Source organism: Corvus brachyrhynchos, unplaced genomic scaffold (genome assembly GCF_000691975.1).
Source record: "Corvus brachyrhynchos isolate BGI_N302 unplaced genomic scaffold, ASM69197v1 scaffold26, whole genome shotgun sequence".
Taxonomy (NCBI): domain Eukaryota; kingdom Metazoa; phylum Chordata; class Aves; order Passeriformes; family Corvidae; genus Corvus; species Corvus brachyrhynchos.
In genome coordinates, this window is record NW_008239324.1 from 7,762,613 (window position 1) to 7,783,567 (window position 20,955).

A 20,955-nucleotide genomic window follows, 5' to 3' on the forward strand; every position below is an offset into this window, starting at 1 on the left:
AAAATGTGATAGTGGTTAGGCTGTCCTGAAGTATTGTTCTTGATAGGAAAGTGCTGAAGGATACCATTTGGAGCATATGCTCTCTCAGTGTGGGTTGCAGAGGATATAACTGCACTGTTATTTGTACTACAGCAAGCCAAGAAACATGTGACACAACTTGATCTCATTTTTACCCATGTAAATCTGGAGGATTTTTAAAACAACTTTTGGAGTTGGTTTAAAATTACATGTTGTGGAGCAGAGCACAGTGTGGCTTGTTTCTTGGTCAGAAGGTAAATACAGTCAATTGGAGCAGCTTGGGAATGTCTGATAAAAGATTTCTTTGGAAATACTGATGCAATGAAAGAAAGCTTTTGTGACAATGGATCTGTCTGAGAGTGCCTTAGGTCTGAAATGAGAGGGAGCAAAATGGAGCTGTTCACCCAAAATAGCTGCAAGGATGTCCCTGGGATATGGGACTCCAAGGTTCAAGTTCCCCCACAGCTCAGGCTTGTGGTTAGCCTTGCAGTCATAATGGGGTATGTTCCATTTTGGGGTGGTAGGATGCTATATGTTGAAGTTCTGTGCTGGAATGCAGTGCAGAAAGAAAACTACCTTAGAAACATCAACCATTTCCTTGTGAAACAGGATTCTCAGTTGTAGCTTGCAGTGCAGCTGTTCTTTCTTCAAACTTGCACCTACCCTGGTTTGGAGGCAATGGTAACAGCACCATAATTTTTGTTGTCCTCTGCTGTAGCAGTATTCAACATGCTCCTCAACAACACAGGGTATCAAAAGGAGAATGCCAATGGATGAATCTAGGGTGCTACTGCAAAGCAACAAGAAGACAATTCCACTTTTACATAGGTTCTGTGGACCTGTTTTGCAGGCTAAGTTTGGTCTGATGTTTTTATTTGGTTAGGTTTTTGTTACGTAAACTTGCAAATGCATCTACGTCATTGTTGGGGCCAGGGTAATGATATCAGATGCCTTTATTCTAGGTGATAACACCAGAGTGACCTTATAGAGACTTTCTCCAAAGAAAAACAGTGTTAACTGTTGACTGTACACTATCATTTGAAATACAGTGCTGTTTAAACACATGGGATTTGTCATCCTATGTCACTGAAAAAACAAGCAAGCATGGTAGAGTTGCTGGTCAGTGGATCAAAGTGGTTTTTCTTTCAACATTTCCTCAACTGAAAAAAACCCACCCCAAACCCCACATTTAAGCTTTATGTGTAAACCACTAGAAATAAGAGAGCCAGGAATGTGATCACCTTTATGAGAATTTAGGAGACAAAATAACAATTGCAGCTGAAGGTGGCTCAGGCTGTTGCTGAGCTGCTGTCTGAGACTGCTGCTCAGAGTTTGTAATTCAAGGCATCTCCTACAGCTGTTCAGAGTTCTGGGGGGAGATGCTTACTTGGGGGCCATTGCATGGGCTCTGGGGATGACCCCAGCTCTCCACTGGATGTCAGTGTTCCCCAGGAATGCAGCTGCCAGAGCACTTATCTGGCAGTAAAAAAAAAGGGGGGGGGATGTGTAGAAAGACTAAAGAAAATTAAAGAACAAAGCAACCTTGACTGTTTAGAAAAGTCGTTTATGAAAAAGTTTTGTGACTGTTCAGCCTGAATTATAAGGCAAACCTTGACAGAAAGATCGTGTTTACAATAAAACACATCTTACACAACTTCCGGGCTCACATGCCAGAAAGAGTTGGATTTAGTTTCAGAAAAAACAAACGAACATTCTTCACTCATCTCCCTACAGTTTTGATATTTTGATATGCTGCAAAGTGAGTGATTCTGTTTTTGTCTCTGACAGTTTTTCTTTTTTCAATAGCCACAAAAAAATATTTTTTCAAATCAGTGAAAGCATGAGCATGTCACTAAATGATTGATTGCTTGCTGGGTTTCAGCCTTTGATAATTAAGCTTAACACAATGTCTGCTCTTCACTAGAGAATGGTATTGTGCCAAATTCAAAAGACACATGAAAAATTGAAATCAGAAAATAAAAACCTTGTAAAAACCAACTGCTCCCATCTGTTGTGCAGTTCAGAAGGGAACGTAACAGTGGAAGAGATACAGAGCACATAAAACAGTAGGAGGAAGAATGGTGAGCTTTGAGGCTCCACCTTCCACACTCACAGAATTGCCTTCATGCAAGTATCTTGTTTCTTGGAGATCTGTGGGTTTTTTTTGTTTGTGGTTTGGGTTTTTTTTTATTTTTAATTCATTAAAATGGATTCACAAAGGGAATTTTGACAAGGATTTTGCTGGACAACTGGGGTTTTGTAGCATGTGTCCAGCTGTATCCTTATAGCCTCTCATTGATGGTGTGTTGAGTGTGTAGTCACTCATCTGCATCTGACTTGGAACAAATTGCTTCTGACAAAAGGGCAGGTTTCTGAACAGAAGTCCAGAAGACATTTCTGGCTGTGATATGGGGTACATTTGAGGGCCCTCTCACCAATTCAGAAAAAAATGAACCCAAATCCTAGAACGCTCTTTCATATTGAGTTTGCTCAGCAATATTAACAAGCCTTGTGTTTGTTAACAAACCTGGCTTTACCCAATCTGTTACAAGGTTAGCTCCTTCAGTCAGGCACAAGGTTTAGGCTGGAGTATTTAAACTAAAAAAAAGAAGATTCAAATGTGTGAGAGCCCTGGCTGACCTAAGAATTAGAAGGGAGTGTCATGATGAATGTTCTGGCACTTTGAGATCTCTTAGCTCCTAAGTCTCAAGGGCATAGCAGTACTCCAGGATCAGGGTTTGGCTTTACTAAAACTTGAAGACAGGAGTCCCCCGTGCAGGTCATGGCAAACATTACTCTGATAAATACTTTTGGCCTGATATTTAGCTCAATTTATTCAATCAACCCAAGCTAAGAATGTCCTCTTTTGCGTTACAGAGCCACTTGTGAAGGAATGAGCCTCTCCCCTGGGGACAGCAGTGACCAGCAGTGACAAACCCAGCCACGAACTGACCTTGCTGTATGTCTCCCATGGGAGAGGTGATGGGTGTGCAGAGACAGGCACTGAGCATCTCTGAAAGGTGAGTAAAGCTTGGGATTGACTGCCCCACATGTCTGTGATGTTCCAGAGATGTTTGTCTCCACCTGGAGTAGTTTTTTACTGTGGCAGTTATGCACAGCAGAATGTTGAAGCAAAGCTCTGCTGGAGAAATGTGATGGGTAGGGATTGCATACCTTCCTCTGGAAGTGGCCTGTGCTTGATGTAAAGCAGTGAGCCCGGGTCATTAATTCTCTTTATATTTTGGGACAGATTATATGTGTCTGATGTGCAAACTGTTTAGGGACATGAGAGAGCAAACCATCTTTATCCAAAAGGCACCTTCATGTCTCTCTGAGACTGGTAGCCAGATCTGATTCGAGAAAGGGTTTCTGGACAAAATTGGAAAAACCTGGGCAAAAATTTCTTTTGGACAAAATAGGAATTTACCAATAGGAAGTGAATAAACCAGACTGAGAAGCATTTTCCTCTTGCAGCTGGTTGAAGGATTGACACTTTTAGAAGCTCTGCAACCTCTTGAGCTCCTGCAAAGCTGTGCCAGAGGGGTTGACTGAAACACTTTTTTAAAATTGGGTTACTTTATACTGTTCCTCAAGGTTGTTACTGTTGTTCAAGTTAAGCTTCTTGTCAAGCTTCTTGTCTTCTGTAAACTGTTATGAACTGTCATATAAAAAGCCAAATGGAAATGTCTGTTTTGCATTTTTATCCTCCCTTTTGTTCATTGCTCTGTTTTGCAGCCTAAACTGTCATAATATAGTGGGCCAAGAGTTACAGTATTTAATGTCTCACAAGTGTAGGCAAGGAAAACTGCAAGTAAATGAGTTACTGTGTTAAGTTGATTTTTGACTAATGAATACAAGCAACTTGTATATGTGTGACTGATGGTGAATTTCAGCTGAGGCCATAGTGCTAAAAGTAGGCAAGACACAGTGGAGTTGGAGTCTATGGAGTCAGACGTGGTTTTGAGTTGCAGCAGGAAAGACTGAACTTTGTGACATTTAGATATGATACAAAATTATTTGATTTGCTCTCTCTAATCTTCTAGTTTAAGTTTTTATATGCAGGTAGAAGAAAATGGCAAACAACATAAGTGTAAGAAGTGAGATGCTTGCCTGTAGCTTTAGAAATTTGTCTGACTGATGCTAAAGGTGTCTTCTGATGATTACTGAAATATTTTCTGAATAGATACAGCTGGGGAACAGTCTGATAGGAAGCTGAAAACTGGTCTGTCCTGTAGTGCTTGTAGTCAAACATGCTGAGAATCTCTCCCCTCTTCCCTGACTTTTTTGAGATGTCAAATACCTGTAAAGCTCTGAGAGCACCAGACCTGAAGGGATATAAACCTGGTGAACTCTGCTGTATTCACTGAATTCCAATAATAAGTTAAGGGAGCAGACAGTTGTGGCCTGATTGACTGCAGGGCTGGATGCTGCACTCCTCCTGCTGAGAAGCCAGGCCGCAGAAATCCCATCTAACTGACATCAATGGGAAATCAGCATCTGGGCTGCTAATTTTGTGTGTGATTCTCTGTGAAATGTAATCTTTACCATTCGTTCCTACAATGTGTTTTCTTTCCCTGTGATCACCACACAGTGTTTATTTGATCATGCTGAGAACCCACATCTTATCTGGTCTTCTAACTTCTTCCTTTTGAAAGAGATAACGAAGGAAGGGGGATCAGAGCAGCAAGGGAGAGTGGGGTGTTGTGAATAAATACCCTATTTGTACCTCCACAGTTAGGCACAGTTGAATATTAAAGCTCCTGTTATTTTCAGCAGCCATTACAATGTGAGATGTTAAATTCTGTATCATTTTTACCAGAGCTGTAGTTTGGCTTTTTTTTTTCTTTTAAGAAAGATACAGACATTGCTTCACACTGGGAGGTTTATGAAGTTCAGATAGTGCATGTGGGAATTAGAAACAAATAGGCTTAATTTTCTAAAGTCTTCCAGGACTGTTAATGGTTAAGCATTGCTAAGGGACTGTACTTTCTTCCTTTACCAGTTGTCTCCCCTTCATCTAGAAGAACAACATTTTAACTTCATACAGTCACTAGGAAAAAAAGTTACTTTGTAAGTGACCCTTGAATATTTTGGTTCTTGTGGCTGACCCTGGGTTAAAGGATACCAAGATAGCTCAAGCCTGCTTTTTGTCAGTGTTTCCACTCTACAGGAACTCCTGGAGATGCCTTGGTGGGAATCCAGTGATAAAACTGGAGCTCATTTCTCACTTACAGAAAGGAAAACAAAACTGAGGAAAGAATGCTTCCTGCTACTCTTTGGTCAGTCGATAAGCTTAATTGGCCAGGCTTGCCTGCTGTACATTGATTGTACCTACTAATAAAAGAGCTATTGATTGGCACTTTATTTAGCACTGGCTTGCCTGGACTATAGTTCCTGCTAATGTTATTATTACATCAACCTTTTCCTGTTCCCCAGTTCTTTAGTGCAATAAATTATGTCAAATGCCTCTAGTGTTTTCAATATTCTTGGACAGTTTTCTTTGGGTTTTTGACCTCCTCAGCACACAGTGTGTCATCTCCAGTACGTGTGAAAATGTCTAATGGGATGCGGGAGGAATGTAGATGCTAATGTGTTATGGAAAAGTACTGGAGTTGTTCTGCATATGTTTTGTTTTAATTGGCCCTTGGAAATCAAAGAAATTGATATTCCTTGACATCTATTTAATGTGACTGTGATTAGTGAGCAGTGGTGGCAGGTTAATGGAGACAAATATCTCTATGTGGAAACTTGCATTGTCTTTGTAACCTTGCTACTACCAGTAGTATCTCACTTGTTACAGCCTGGAGCGCTGGTCCTGTGCCTGTCACTGGAGCAGATCTGGGACCTCTTTAGTGAGAAGTGCTGCTCTTAATCTCAAGACAGAGGGGTTTGGGGCTCAAGCAGTTAAATTGCTGTTTCAGACCTGCTTTTGGTCAGCCCCCAGTCTGCCACCATAAGTCCCATTATTGTGGATGAAAGGTATAATTTTCTGAATTCCATTACAAACTGATCATGGCTAGAGCCTAGCACAAAGTCCTGCTTCAGCTGAGGTACTACCTGTGCTACTGTAATATGTCTCCTTAATGTGCTTTGTAAAGAAAAGATGATGCTTGCTACAGTTGTTCCAGGTCTCTTTAGCCCTGCTGGGCTGTCCCAAAATACCACAGGAGGGGTAGGGGCTGGTGCTGTGCAGCACAGTGGGGGTCAGGCTGTTACTGGAAGCTTGAAGCATTTGTGAAAAGTCTGCTGTGCCTGTGCACACTGTGACTTGAAGTGCTTTATAAATCTGACAGCCTGGCTCCCTTTCACAGGGAGAGGGGAGGTTCTCTGGGGTTGCCCCCTGTCAAACTGCAACTGCCTTCTCCAAACCCTGCAACAGCTCAAGCCAGTGTTCAAATAAGGACTATAAAATATGAATGTGCACCATGGCCAGCTATTTTAACAGGGCTGTAGCTATTGCAGATAATGTGACAAGCCTGTGCCCTGCGCTTGTATAATAAATGCTGGCACTGGGATGCACGTAGGAAATGCTCTGAGGAATATCTGTAAGAATCCTGAACAACTGTGGAACAGGATCCATAACAGAAGATGTTAGTGAAGTGGGGTTGTATTGGGAAATGCAACAATGTTAACCTGAAAATCAAGACCACAGAATGTAAATGTAGGTTAGAAATTGGTGTCTTCTGCTGTTAGTGTTCCTTCCTGATGTTCCTCTGCTCTGAGCTTGGCTCCTGGAGGAAAGGTTCCATTCTTTAGCTGGGGCAAGTTAAAAACCAGCAAGCTAATTCCATATTTATTTTTCAAGAAGCAAAATGCAGCTTTACAACTTGCATTTGGATATACCAGGGTGTGTTTGACAGGGCTTCATACCTCACAGTGCTCCCAAGGCAAGTATTAATTGCTCCATAAAACACACTGTGTCATGTCTTGTGGCTCAACGTGTTACAGGTCTGTGCAAACTTGTTTTATAGCCCTAACAGCCCACTACTGCTTCTGAGAAATGTTTTCCTTTTAATGGGGGAAAGAAAAACAGCATTTAAAAATATTATAATGGTGACAAGGGAGAAAGAATGCTGTAGAATTTCCATGGGCCAGAAAAGCTGTTGCAGATTACACCACCTGTTATAAATGGGTGCACATATATTATTTTGTATTAAGGAGTCCTCTGTCTAGAGAACAAATCCATCTCCCCTAATTTGACACCCTACCTGAAATCTGGGCCAAGTGTTGCCTTAATTTGTCTTAAGGCAGAAACAGAGGAGTGTAGGTGCAACTGCAGCCACATCCCCTGGCTCAGCAGTGCGCCAGTAAAGTTTGTGCTTGGTGCTCCAGAACATGCCATGGGCTTCATAACCCCATTGCATGTGAGAGCCAGTTGCTGTGGATCTGACTCCTATTTACCTAGGATGTTTCCACAGCAATCATGGCAACTGAAAACAACAGAGTGGACTTCTTGGCTATTGAGAATTGTAACTGTCCTTTCCAAGTCTTCTCGTTCCCACTCCCACATCTCTAGGAATAACAATAAACAAGCTAGCCCCAAAGATTCACACATGGTGTAGCTTCACTGGGGTCAAAAAGGATTATTTCCAACATCTAATCACAAGCATGTGGCTGAGCCTGATCAGAGTAAGCTCAGTTCCTTGGCCCATTCCTTCCTGGTTGTCTTTCCAATCTTAATTCTAGGCAAGCCCCAATATAGGGGATTGGAGACTTGCTGTTCCTCTTTAAAAAGTATTTTTAGCCCATTCCCCTCTGTGCAATAAGTAGTTAATACTGGATTTAGTACCTGCTGTGCTATGAAGTATTACCTTTGTGATATGGGAGCATTTTATAGCCACTTTTCACTCTGTACCACTGGCAGAATGATTTCATGATGTGTATAGATGTTGAAGATTCAGACCTCAGATTTGTTGCTGTGTTGCCAAATATCTAGCATAGGCATCCAGTTAAACTGCAATTTAGTTTTTCATGGGTTTTGCTTTGCTAGATCTGGATGATTTTTCTGCTTTTAGCTCAAAAGTGAGGAAATATCCGAAGATATTCAAGTGACAAATCTCTGGCAATGAGATCTGACTGAAGTTTGTTTATTAAAGACTGTAACAATACAATTTTCTCTACCAAAGCTGAGGGTCTTGCTGACGTTTGGGCTAGAATATTTGTGTTGCTGCCTATGCTATTATGATACACACAACTTGTCTGTAAAAAATGCACAGTATTTTCAGGAACTGCTGCTGCACAGTAGTTGAACAGGAAATTGTTTTTATTTGCAAGTAATGTGATGTGAAGTGAAAGGATACTCTAATTTATAAATAGGTAAATCTTGTTTTTACAAGAGTTAATTCTATTATGTATAAATATTTTTCATTTTACAGTTGTAAGAACAGTTGAAATTAGAACCTAATTCATAAATGACCTGAGGATTTATGAAGCGTTCCCTTTGTGTTCTCCTCAGGACACACACAAGGGACATGCTTCCCCTGCCCGTGTGAATTATCCCTTGTGAAATCCATTTTTTGTGATTTATCAATCCTCTCTACCCTTGCTTGCAGGTTAATGTATCTGAGAGCTACTGTATGTAACAGTCCCTTAAATCAAGGGGAAATAAGGAGGTTTGTTAAAGTAGATTAAGAAGTTGAAGGGGGCAATTCCCCAAACCACTACTCATGTCTGTGTCCCCGCTGCTTCCAAGAGTTCCAGTTATAGAAGAACTTTGTGCGCTTGCCCTCATTCTCAGCCTGTTTCTGCTGCAGCTGAGGCTGTTCTGTGATCCAGAGCAGGGGGTAGGAGGCTGAGCAAAGGAGCCATTTTTGAGGTGACAAAAAATGTGTCTTTTGGATGACAAAGTAGGGCCAGGAAAAGAAGTTTGAGGAGGAAGACACCTCTGCAATTTAAGACTGATAGAGTATGAAAACTGTCTCTGGCCCATCAGAAACAACAGCAACAAAAACCAAAGCAAAAAACCCCACAAACAAAATGTGCATTCAAATTGTCTGTTTCCCATGGCTTCAAAGTGAGCTCACACGAGGATCCTGGTGTGGCATGCATTATAAGAAATGTGGTACCTTGTCACTTTGATGCACGTAATGTCTAAGCCTTCCAAAAAAAAGTCGTATGATCCAGATAGTTTTGTTTAAGCTTCAGTTTCCTGGCTGAGTCTTGTCACAAAACTCCCAGGTCATGTCCATGAAGTGAATGCATTCAGGGGAAGTGACTTGTCTGGTTAAATCTCCAGGAGGGACCACGATTTCAAGATGGCATCCTGGGCATAACATTGGAACATTAAGTATTCCTTGGGGTTTTCCTTGAATACCAACAGAGCAATTTCACTGGTAGTGCCTGGGAAGATGCTCTCAGGCTGAGAGTCTGGAATCTGATAAGAATGAAGCATCGAGAATTATCACCAACATGGCTGAGTTGGTGAGAAAAGACAGAGGAGATTTATTTTTCACAGCTGTCTAAAACAGGGCAGTTGCCAAGGCCATGAAACTCCAGTGAGAAGCCTCAGCCTCAAAGCATGGGGAGCCCTCACGGCACAAGGTCAAGGATCAGTGCCTGCCTGTGAAGGGAGGCTGGAGTGCGTGGCTGTTGCCTGGTGGGAGCCTGGAACTGCTGGGAGACTCTGTGAAGCATAGGGGCTGCAGAGTATTTGAGAATATTTTGTTGCTACAGGACCAAAATAACTTTCAATGGGAAAATCAGTGGGAGTAGCAGGATTGAAGATGGTTAAAAATTAGGCATGAGGTAGATACGTTGTTAATATCTGTGCTTGTTATCAGTGAAAAAAATTGTATCAATTCATGTCCGACTTGAATGAGCTTGTGCAAAAGCAAAATTAGTTTTCTATACATGTCAAAGTTGTCTGTAGTCCAGTGCAGCAACTGAGGCTGCAAAATGCAAGTGGTGTTTAGATCTAGAATTAAAAGTTACTTTTGCTGACTAGATGGTACAGCCCACATAAAGATAAATATGTTCCTTCTCTTGCAAAGTGTATCAAATAATATCATGGCTGGTGGCTCAGATAACAGTTATGAAGGGGAGAACAGCATTACAGAAATAGGAGTATAGTGTAATTGTAGTGAATTGAAGTTGAATAGAATGAAGAAGTGAATTACAAAGAGTTTGTCATGAAGGAAGGTAAAGGTGAGCTTGAAATTAATTACTGCAGCTTTGGAGTTGCAGCTTATTGCAGTGGCTTTGGAGATGGGATGAGTTAGTGGGTAACAGAGAAATCCCCACTCGCTGAACGTCAGGAAAGGAACTTTGCTTAGATACAACTTGTCGCAACTTCTGTTTCTTTCTTATCGTTAGCACACAGCACCTAGTTCTATCCCTTAGTCATAATTCCCAAAAAAAGGTTTTGTGTGTGGAACTTTCACTGGTGACTGTACATGTGGATTATAGAACATTTTTGGCATTGGTGTGAGAATTGGGCTCTCAGATATAAATGGAGATGAGATGATGTTTGGTAGCAAAATGTTCCTACTAAATTTGTTTATTGGGGTGGGGAAAATGAAAAACTAATGTATAAGCTTATGATTATGAATGCAAACATTTATTGACTACTTTGAGCCAACTCAACACTTAAATCACTGGTAGCATCTTTTAATATTGATTAAGGTAAATACTTCACTGATAGCATTAGTCAATATCTATGTGTAAATCAACATGTGATGTTTTTACTGTATGTTTAATGTTTTTGAGTTATGTGCTTCTGGTTCTGAAACAATGAACTGGAGGCTGGAAATCATTTTGGTCCTGACAAAAGGTGCTGCCTTTCTTAAAACATTTACATTTTAGGTAATTGGCTGCAGCACCTGACAGCACCACTGTAGCCTGATTGAAGCCGTGTCCCAGCAGTGCCACTATAAACCACAGCACAGAGAGTTCATAACCAGGGCAAACTTGGAGGGGGGAGGGGAAGGCACCAAGTTTTTAAAGCTGCAATGTGATACATAAAGTCTTGGTAACTTGATCATTTTGAAAGCATCTCTTTAAATAAATCATGTCACATTTAGGAAAATGTTTAACTGTAGGAATTGTTTGGCTAGAAGTCCAGAGCTAGTCATTCAGGGTAGCTTGATCTGTGCCAAATTAATGAATATCAGCCCATGTTCATGAATATTTAATGGATGGGAACTAATATAATTCACATGGCTTTGCTGCTTTCAACTCTCTGTACCAGTTTCCTCATTCTTGCCGAAAGCATCAGTGCCTCCACAGGGGAAATATCATGTGTGTCATGTCTCATGATGCTATTGCATACACTAATTACTTAAATATCACGCTTACCACTCAGTATTACACAAGTTTAGGATTATCCTAAGAAATGGTTTTCAGTAGGTGTTCACTGAAAGCAGGAGATGGGTTTAGGCTGAGTTTGGGCTGTGTTTTGGCCCCTGCTAGAAAATGGCTGGAGATTAGTGTTACTTACAGTTGCACCTCAGTAGTATCACTGTGGAAGAATATGCTGGTACCAAAAGAGTTGGACCTTTTTTCCCCTGTTACTGATTGCTGAAAGAAGTTTCAACCTTCCTGTAAAAAACCACAAAATATTACCTAAAAGCCTCAAAACAGGCAAATACACCAAAACAGATAAGAAACTCAAACCCTAGGAAGTCCATGGCAACTTGCCATTCCTCTTTTACTATTGTATGTTCATTGGCATATTCACATGAACTGGCTCTCCATGGAATTGTAATTTGATGACACTAATGATTATCTAGGAATAATTTTTCCACTGGGGAGAAAAATGTAGCACAGCCAATTTGGGTGATGGCATAAGTGATTCAATGGTTTAAATACTAATAAAAATTGAAATATCTTAGTAAGTAAGGGTTAATTGAAGAGCTTTTTTCCAAGTCCACTTAGCTAAAAGTAATTAAAAAGGAGAGAAAAACCAACATGATTGAGGCTATTGATATTGTGAGGGTTAAAAAATAAAAAACTGCTGCATCAGTTTCTGTCCTTGGAGAGCCTGAGGAGCCCTCAGGCACCATATTCACAGTCATTTCAGGCAAGTAAATAAGAAAACCAGAAAAATATCTTAGGCCATTGCCTGGAGAGGGGCTTAAAAATATTAAGAAAAGACAAGAGCAAAAACAGTCCTTGTAGCTTTCCCTGAAGCAGAAATGGTGTCAGGAATAGCTTTTTAAAAATAATAATAAAAAATCCAAGATCTTCTGGGCATGAATGAGCTTAGCTCTGGTGATGTTTCGGTGACATACATCAAAGCATACCTTCAACGTGTAAATTTGCCTGACACATTTTTAAAGTCTCCATGGGGCATTTGCTGCTGTTATCAGTTAGACTTGAGAACCCTAATTATATTACATTTGGAATTTGATGGTCTGTTTTATGCAGGAGGTCAGCCCAGACTGTAGTGGTCCCTGCTGGCCTTCATATATATGCATGTAATGAGTGAAGCATCTCATCCTGTAAACACTTGAGCAGCTGGGTGTATTAGCATACAATAGATGACTTCAGGAACGTTAGCCACAGGGCTCAGTAAAGTTATAGCTCTAAATATTTGGAAACTCTAACCCTGAATATCTATTACTATTTCCTTAAACTGAAATATTTGCTGCTAAAATACAAAGGTAGAATTTTTTTTTACGTATTTTATGTAAGGGATGGTTTTACGTTACTTCTTGTCATGTCTGTTTAGATGCCTGCTGTTAATACAGTGTAAATTTCTGTAGTGGAGATCTATTTGGGCTAGAGAGGAGCTTTCCTTCTGCCCCAGTGTGAGTCACCAGCTCTCCTCATGGGCTGTTATCAGGTGAATTCCTACTCTGTTGTCTCACATGAGGACATTTCACTTGTGTATCTTGAAACTGCTCCGTAAGAGAGCTGATGCTATTTTAGCTTTCTCTGTCACCTCAGGATGCTGCTAATGCCTCACAGGTGTAAGATGCACCTTCTCCTTGAGTTCTCTTATAGGTTATTAACTTCTTTGATGCATGAGTGTCAGGAAATAATGTCAAAACCCCAACCTCCTCAAAAGCCTGTTGGAGGGAGTTGAAAGAAAACTCAAAAAAACAGTAAAACAGGAAAGTTGAGTAAAAGATTTTTCCTTACTCATTCAATTTAATATGCAGTCAGAACTGAGCCAATTTAATGATTTTCTTGTTTATAAGCATATAAAATTAAGAGTTACTGGCTCTCTTACTTATGAAGATTAATTTAATATCAGATGTAAACCCTAGTGTATTCTCTGTCACAGTTTTTCTTGATAGTTGTATTTCAGTCTTTTCTAAGTCCATTAATTGTGAGTAGATCAAGAGCCACTTACTTAGTATTATAATTTCAAGCCAAAGCTAAGCAGAGAGATTCGATATTGGTTCTCCAAGGAAAACCTAGATGGCACAGTACCAAACATGATTTACCTGGCATCACCCTTCCTCTGGCACTAACCAGAGATCAGAGCTTGTCCTTAGAAAACAATTTACTGGCAGAGTTCTATCAGACTAGAGAGCAATCTCTGTTGTGCCAGGGGTTGGTGTTTTGCAAGACAAATATATGATCTTGGTAGAGTCATATGTAACTCTGAACTGGGTGATCAGCACTTAATTTCCTGCGTCATGAAAACACTGTGATTTGAATAAAAAAACCCCCAAACAAACCCCAACACAGCTCTAGGGAATCTGGATTTTCAAACCTGACACTAATCCAAGTGTTTTAGTTTACAAGCCTGAACTGAAACATCTCTGAAAGGTCTGATAGTAGAAGTATGTGTTTAAAGGTTACTGGAAGTCAGGTACATGATTATCCATTAGGTTGGAGACTCCAAAATGGGGATAATGAAGACTGCCCACTCTTCTATGGAAACTTTCACCTGGTGCCTGAAATAGTTAAAAGATAAAAAGAGGGAAACTTCCATAAAGGAGAGTTATGAGAGAGAAGGGGACAGACTTTTTAGCAGGGCTGGTTGTGACAGGAGAAGGGACAAAAGTTTTAAACTAAAAGAGGTTTTTTTCAGATTGGATATGAGGAAGAAAATTTTTACAATGAGAATGATGAAACCACTGGCCAGCTTGTCCAGAGGATGGAAACATTCCCCATCCCTGGAAACATTCAAGGCCAGGTTGGACAGGGCTCTGAGAAACCTGGTCTACTTGGAGATGTCCCTGCTCATTGCAAGGCGATTGAACTATCTGACTTTTAAAGGCCCTTTCCAACCCAAACCTTTGTATGAGCTGCAAAGTAAGGGAAAGGAACCCAAGCAGAAACTCAGACTTCATGCCATTCCCACTGCACATGTGCTGATGCTGTTGCTGCATGGCTCTTGAGCAAATAATCATGAGTCCACAGAGCTTGTCTGTGATTGTGCCCATCTTAGTGTGTAGGAGAGAGGAGAGAATATGAGGTAGTGCTACAAGAGCAGAAGCTGCAGATACTTACAGACTTCTTGGTACCAAATTTTCATTTTGACATGCAACACTCATGGAAATTGGTTTGTGCTAGGAAATAGATGCATTTATGGGGCTTGAGTTGAGCTCCAGTGAGGAGCAGTTACAAGAGGAGCCCAAAAGCCATTGCCAGCCTTTCCTGGGAGCATCCAGGCTTTCTTGGAAGTAGCTGGAGTTAGTAATAATCCCTAAGTATTGGTTAGACACAGTGCATGGGACAAATTCTCTTCAGTACAGATGTAAACTTACACCGGGGAGGGAGGTGGGGACTTAGGGATGTGAGATGGAGGTTTTGAAGTGCTGAAGAGGGCTAAAAAACCTAAGGTCAGAAGGCAACTTTTACCAGGGAAAGTGGCTCACAACTGCTCTATCTCTGAGCTTTGGCTTGATGCCACAATCTAAGCCTAAATAATTTGTGATGGGATGACAAAAGCTCCTTTGGCTTTCATGTTACATTGCACCTTTTGAATTTTTTAAGGATTGAGTCCTAGCTGCTTTATATGTGGATGGTTTTACATTTAATGAGGTGTTGCTAATTTTCAGTTTAGTCTATTTATTCTTTCTTATGAAGAGTAGAAGCAGCTGCTAATTCCCCTTGAGACTGCTCATGTAGAGTACCTGCACCCACCTGCATGTCCTCATAAATTGTTTCCTGAACTAAAATGAGCTCTCAGTATTCATTTACTTGCTTTTGGCAGATTTAAGTGGGAATATAAATCTGCATCCGCTTTTTGATTCACAAATGCATTTTATTCCATAAAGAATTAATGTGGCCACATATGAAAACTGCACCTCTGTTTCTGCTAAGTTATAGCCTTTCCTTTCTGTCAGATTCCTTCTCTCCCCTGCCCCTATTTCCCTGCTCCCATATTGCTAAATAACTGTAGTTTTAGTATTGCCAGAACAGAATATTCACTAGCAATTCTCAATGCTGACATCCTAAAGCCCTAGAGTCATATTTCAGGCCTGGATGGCACTTAAAGGCCCATAATCTTTTGTTGAATGGGTTTTGCAATACGCAAGCTGAGGCAAATTATTCAGTTTAAGGACCTGAGCTGCTCCGGGAATTCAGGGCTCAAATGTGGCACATGCTGTTGTTTTTAATTATTTATTTATTTAGAAAATGTTTGAGCAGGAAAACCTGCAGGGATGGAACATTTCACATATCGTTAGTTCCTGGCACTGGGGCCTTGGAAAAGAAAGTGCAGCCATTACACCATCCTTGGCATTCGAGTTCAGGCACTGAGGGTGGAACCCAGGAAAAGTCCATGGAGAATGGGAGTGTTGGGGGCAGAGGAAGACTTTTGAGGGGGCTTAGTCTCTTTCCAGTTAAGGGGAATGGGATTTAGTAACAAAAGACAAAATCTACAGATTGTGCTTATAATGATGGTTTGGTTTGTTTGATTGAAAGAGTTATGAGTTTGTGGCCTGATGAATCCTGGCAGTTTTTCCTGTATAATTTAGGAAGGGCTCTTTCAGGGCCTCTGTTAGAAAAGCAGTACCAGGATGAATTCAGAAGCCCTTTCTGCACCAAAAAGGGGTCATAATGAAGGCTTGAACTTCTGTCTTCCCTGGAAAAATCTGCAAGGGTTTTGCAACTATAGAGCTAATAATTTTATGCTATTGCTAATAAAAGATTCCCACTGGTGCTCCAGTAATTTTAAACTTAGATTACCCTTGTGAGCTGTGTCTGGGATGTAACACAGTACATGAATACATTTGGTAGCCTTATTGCCTCATAGATAAGACGTAAAATAACTCTTTGACTATGGCGGGGCAGAAGACTTTAAACCTCAGGTTAGAGGAAAAAAAGGGGATATATGTTTTGTATAACTAAAACTGTAAATATGTTGAAATAGAAATAGTCTTTATTTTCTCAGTTCATAGAACTTAGTTTGTTTCTGCATGTATTTTTATGCCGGTGGACCCAGTAATTATTTTATGACTTTATCTTCCCTTCCCTGTGAAGCTCATGGAGCATTACCCCAGGGCTAATCTGTTGATTACTCCAGTGTTCTGCCCTTATTGCAACATGAGTAGTAGTTGTGTAGTCGTGCTGTGCATCAAGCTGTTTTGCAGCAGCCCAGAATCTTGTGCAAATTTCAAATCCCTTTGGTGTGAAAACTTTGTAACTCAGTAATGCTATTCATTCACATTACATCCATATATTTCATATATGCAGTTGTTTCTTCTGTTCCAGCATTTACCTAAAATTATGGGAGAAATCCTCCTTTGTCGCTTCATTACCCCTCTTTGTAGTGTCACACTGGTTCAGTAGTATCGCTCCTGGTGGTGGTGTCTGTGTGCTCCGTCTTCCATCAGCCTACTCAGGGACTGAGGGGCTGGCACGTGCTGCTGCTGCGTTCTGGCAATGCCAGTGCAGTTTAATTTCAGCAACCTGAAGGACCAGTGGTGCCAACAGTTTAAAGGCATAGCTCTCAGTGAACATGAAGTATTTAAACTCGGGTGGTTTTCTACCCCCTGGTAAGAAAGAGTTGGCAGCTTTCACCTTGAAGCTCTGATCATCTCTTTTTTTTTTTTTTTTTTCCTTCTTTCTTTCCACCAAAGTTTGTGCAGGCTAAGCGAGCAGTGCCTGAGGTGCCTTCCTTGTGGAGCTGCTCAGTTGCTTCTTGCCAAATGATAGGGCTTCTGTAAAGGGACACTTTATCACTTCTTAGCTGGTATTTTTTTGTGTAGTAAATCTCTATAAATAGCTTTTTGATTGTCTGGAGCAGTTTAGATGGGATAACTGTAATTAAGACACTGCTGTCAGAAAACTACTTTAAGTTGACTTTGCTTATTTCTTTTAAACGTCTCTGTCTTTTTGCACTTCTTTTGGTTGCAGTTCTTATTGAAATTCAATATTTAACAAAGGAGCTGATCAACTCCTAGTAAGTATCAACTGAGCTTGTGTTTTGCATGCAGGTCCTACGTGGGTTTGAGCACGCAACCCTGCTGAGGCCTCAGCCAAAACCCACAACCCTCAAAACCACCGGGCTCGTGATTCAGGCCACCTCAGTATGTCAGAGATTTTCCAACCTCCCCTCCATAAAGCATTGGTTGGAAGAACACATCCCTGTTCTAAACTGTTCTGTATGAGCACACTCAGCGTGTTGAGCAGCCCCGAGCCTGCTGTGCCCACCAGGACTGCTCTCCTGTTGTGGGCACCAGCTCACTGCCCAGCACACTCTGGGCAGAGGGTAACAGCCAACAGGCAAGCCAGGAACGAGGTGGGCACAAGCCAAAATATTAAAATAATCATACCATCCCTTCACTTGAGACCATTGAACTGCCAGGGACTTGAAAAAGTGCTTGAGTCCTGGCCCCCTGCTTAATTTGTCTCCATACACTGGCAGCAGTCTGATTGTGACAGGCATGTTCTCAGGTTGTAAGACTGAGGATCCTGGCTATATGGGACCATGAATTTTATTGAGTTGGCTGTCTTAAAGCATATCTTTTTGCCAAGTGCTTCACTGTAGTCAGATGGAATTAGCTGTTGATGTGTCATACATTAGAGAATCTTACTGAGCTCCTCTGTATCTGGAATAGGCAGTGCCGGTGATACCAGTCAAGACACACAAATGTGGGTTGTATTTACATTAAAAGTTGTGTGTGTATTATTGGATATATTATTTTTGGCATTTCAGCATGGAGCATTGCCTCCAGAAACATTTTGTAAGTTTTATATGCTTTTGCACTGTTAAACTGTATTATGTTTCCTGTATTTGCATTGGCCTAAATCAATTGAATTTAGCTAAAACCCTGGATTTTGTTCAGCTTGCTGGTGGAAATTTATTTTTATTGTATATCCAGATACAGGAAAAGTCTTGAAAAACAGGGTGTGGAAAATCAGCTGCTTGTTTGCTTAGTGTATCCCAGGAAGAACACAGTGTTACAGGACTTTGTAACAGCTTAGTTGCAAAGCCATAAAAGTGCTGCAGACAAGAGTCACAAGTGTTGTAAGGAAGACTTTCTGCTCAAGTTGGGCTTGAAGTTTCTGTGAGCATCCAAAATGTTTGCTGCTTTGCATGACAAGTCCCAAAGTAGGGTGAATTCAGGGGGTCATGGCTGTAAAGGCACATTGGTGTGTTCTGGTGGGATCTGGGCATCTGTGACTGCAAATGAGCACAGAAAGGTGTGAGGACTTGTTGCCTGCTGTGGGTGTTTCGGGGTCCGATGGATGGACTTGCTGTCTGTTTCAGAGAAACATTCAGCCTTTACTGAAATTGACTGGGAGACTCCTGGGTTTGGGTTGGATCTGGGGTCAAGACCCTCAAAGTGTTTGAGAGAATGGGTCTCAGTGCCAGTTTTGATAAAGGAAATGCTATTTGGGGAAAAAGAAAATAAGTGGAGAGAGATGTGGATACCTAGTGATGTTAGAAATAATCTTAAGTGACTTCTAAGCAAATTGTGATTATTTTGCTTTATTTCTTAAAGTAATTTATTTTCTTGAAGAGGTAAAGTGTCTTCCTTCATACTTTAAGAACCTTTGTCTTCAATGTGATGGTCTACTTGTGAAGAGTTACTTCATCCAGTTATGCATTACTCATTAGATGAACTAAATATAACATTTTCAAGCTTCTTGTTTTCCAAGCAGTTGTGTCCAGGAGGGAATTCTCTTGCATGTGGCTGAGATGTGTGTTTATTGTAACTTCATTTTCACTGGCAGTGAAGTTCTGAGCAGTCATTTCCTTCAGGTTTGATGCATCCTAGTTGCTTATATGAACTGTTTCCCAAGGCACAAGGCAGATTGATTAGTTGGAGGAAGATCTGACTGCAGAGCAAGAAGTAATTTTCTTATCTTAGAAAGATGTCATTACTGTTCATTCCTAAAATATGTCAGCAGTATCGAAGGTACCTTTAGGAATGTTTGGAGATGGTCAGGGCTGTTTTCAGAGGTCTGATGTGTCCAAACTGAAAAAGTCTGTAAAACAGCAGTGCGCTGATTTGGGGATTATGAAAGTAATAGACCACAGGTAAGGTCTGTGCAGCCAGTTCCAAAGTTATTTTTGTTTAGTTTGAGACTAACTATATATAAGATGTTTGACTGTCTTTACTTTTAGCAAACTAAAAATATTATTAAAAATAGCTTTATGCCCAACTCCTGGGTTGATGCAGAATCTCCCTGTTGCTGGAAAAAAGGACCTGTTCAAATTCATTCTTTAGTCCCTTGCATGTTCTTGGTTTTTGTGTTCTGATCACACAGTGTGTCTGTTAGGTAATTCGCAGTGTGATAATTGACCAATGCTGATTTATAGTATTTTTATAAGCAGTTTAATTCCACATAAGTATTTCATATCAGAGTTCAACAGTTTGTCCCTACATTGAAGTTGTCTCCTCCATTGTTAGAATCAAGTAGGTAATATTTTGGGGGAAATGATGGAAAAAGGAAAATGCACGTTACCATGAGACAAAGCGCAGGCAGACTGTAATGTCTTGGCAAGTCAGAGATGTAAAGTGCTATTGAATCTGAACCTATCTTTCGTGAATCTTTTTCACATTGTGATATGGAGATCGTACACTTTGAGTTGAGTGTTCTCTTTGGTAGAAGAATAATTATATAAAAGGTTGATTCCCTTTATTACCTGTAAAATGGAAAAAATAAAATGGGATTCAGACTGCATTCTGCAGTATAGATTTCATCTGCTAAGGAGGAGAGTGGCCTTTGGTTTTGTTTTGGATTCCTGGGGTGTTTTTTGGATAGGTGGCTCACACCTATTTATGTGTAAGTTTTACTCCAGAGATCCCAGAGAAATACTTTAGCACACATAGGAGCTTTATTATTAGTTTGCTTATCCAAGAGATGAGATGACAAATTATCACCAAAATACACCTGGTCTGTTGCAGTGGGGATCCTGCAACACGCATATATCAAACCAGGAGTCCCGTGGAAAGGAAATATATATAGACAGACAGATTCTTGATAGCTGTTTCAGAGATGTTTATTTCTCCAGCCGCATGGCCGGGGCTGTGTCCAGGAACTGTTCCAGTCACGGGACCAAGGGTCCTTCTGCCCGCGCAGGGAACACAAACCAACCAATGGGAACGAGGCTGAGCAGGGGCAGGGAAACCCCGTGTCTGTGCCCTCAGGGCCACTCTCCCAGGGCTACACGGCAGGGGAGGGACCCCAACACCTCACCCGTTTTATTTTAATAAAAGGAGAATGAAAACAACTGGATAAACATAACAAGAACAGTTTCAAAACAAAACAAGCCACCCTCCTGAGTCTTTAAATGTCCAATCAGATTCTGTGGAACATCTTAGGGCTGACAGAAGGGAGACAGGACTCTCTGAGCATGCTTTGTGGGGAAACTGAGGCAGGAGAGGGTTTAACTTCTTCCCTCCCCCTTTTCATCCCCCACTCGGCATTGGAAAGGGATTTTTGGGGAAACAATTGGCAAAAGCATGGTTTTGTGAGGGAAACCATGGATGAAAAAACGGATTGGGAATACACTGGGGGTAATAGGACATAGGGTAAAAGGGAAAGGTGGGATTAGGAAAGGGAGACTGTAGGGGGGACTTGGGG

At 41.0% G+C, this 20,955-nt stretch overlaps 1 long non-coding RNA gene across 1 annotated transcript in view; it reads left to right on the forward strand.

Annotated features, from left to right (window-relative positions):
* The first annotated feature begins 2,898 nt into the window (after nucleotides 1–2,898).
* Nucleotides 2,899–20,955, forward strand: part of LOC108448362 — a 96,477-nt gene continuing 78,420 nt past the window's right edge. The window contains exon 1 of the long non-coding RNA XR_001864258.1: nucleotides 2,899–3,038. This is a non-coding gene — a long non-coding RNA (uncharacterized LOC108448362). The remainder of the gene's footprint in view (nucleotides 3,039–20,955) is intronic.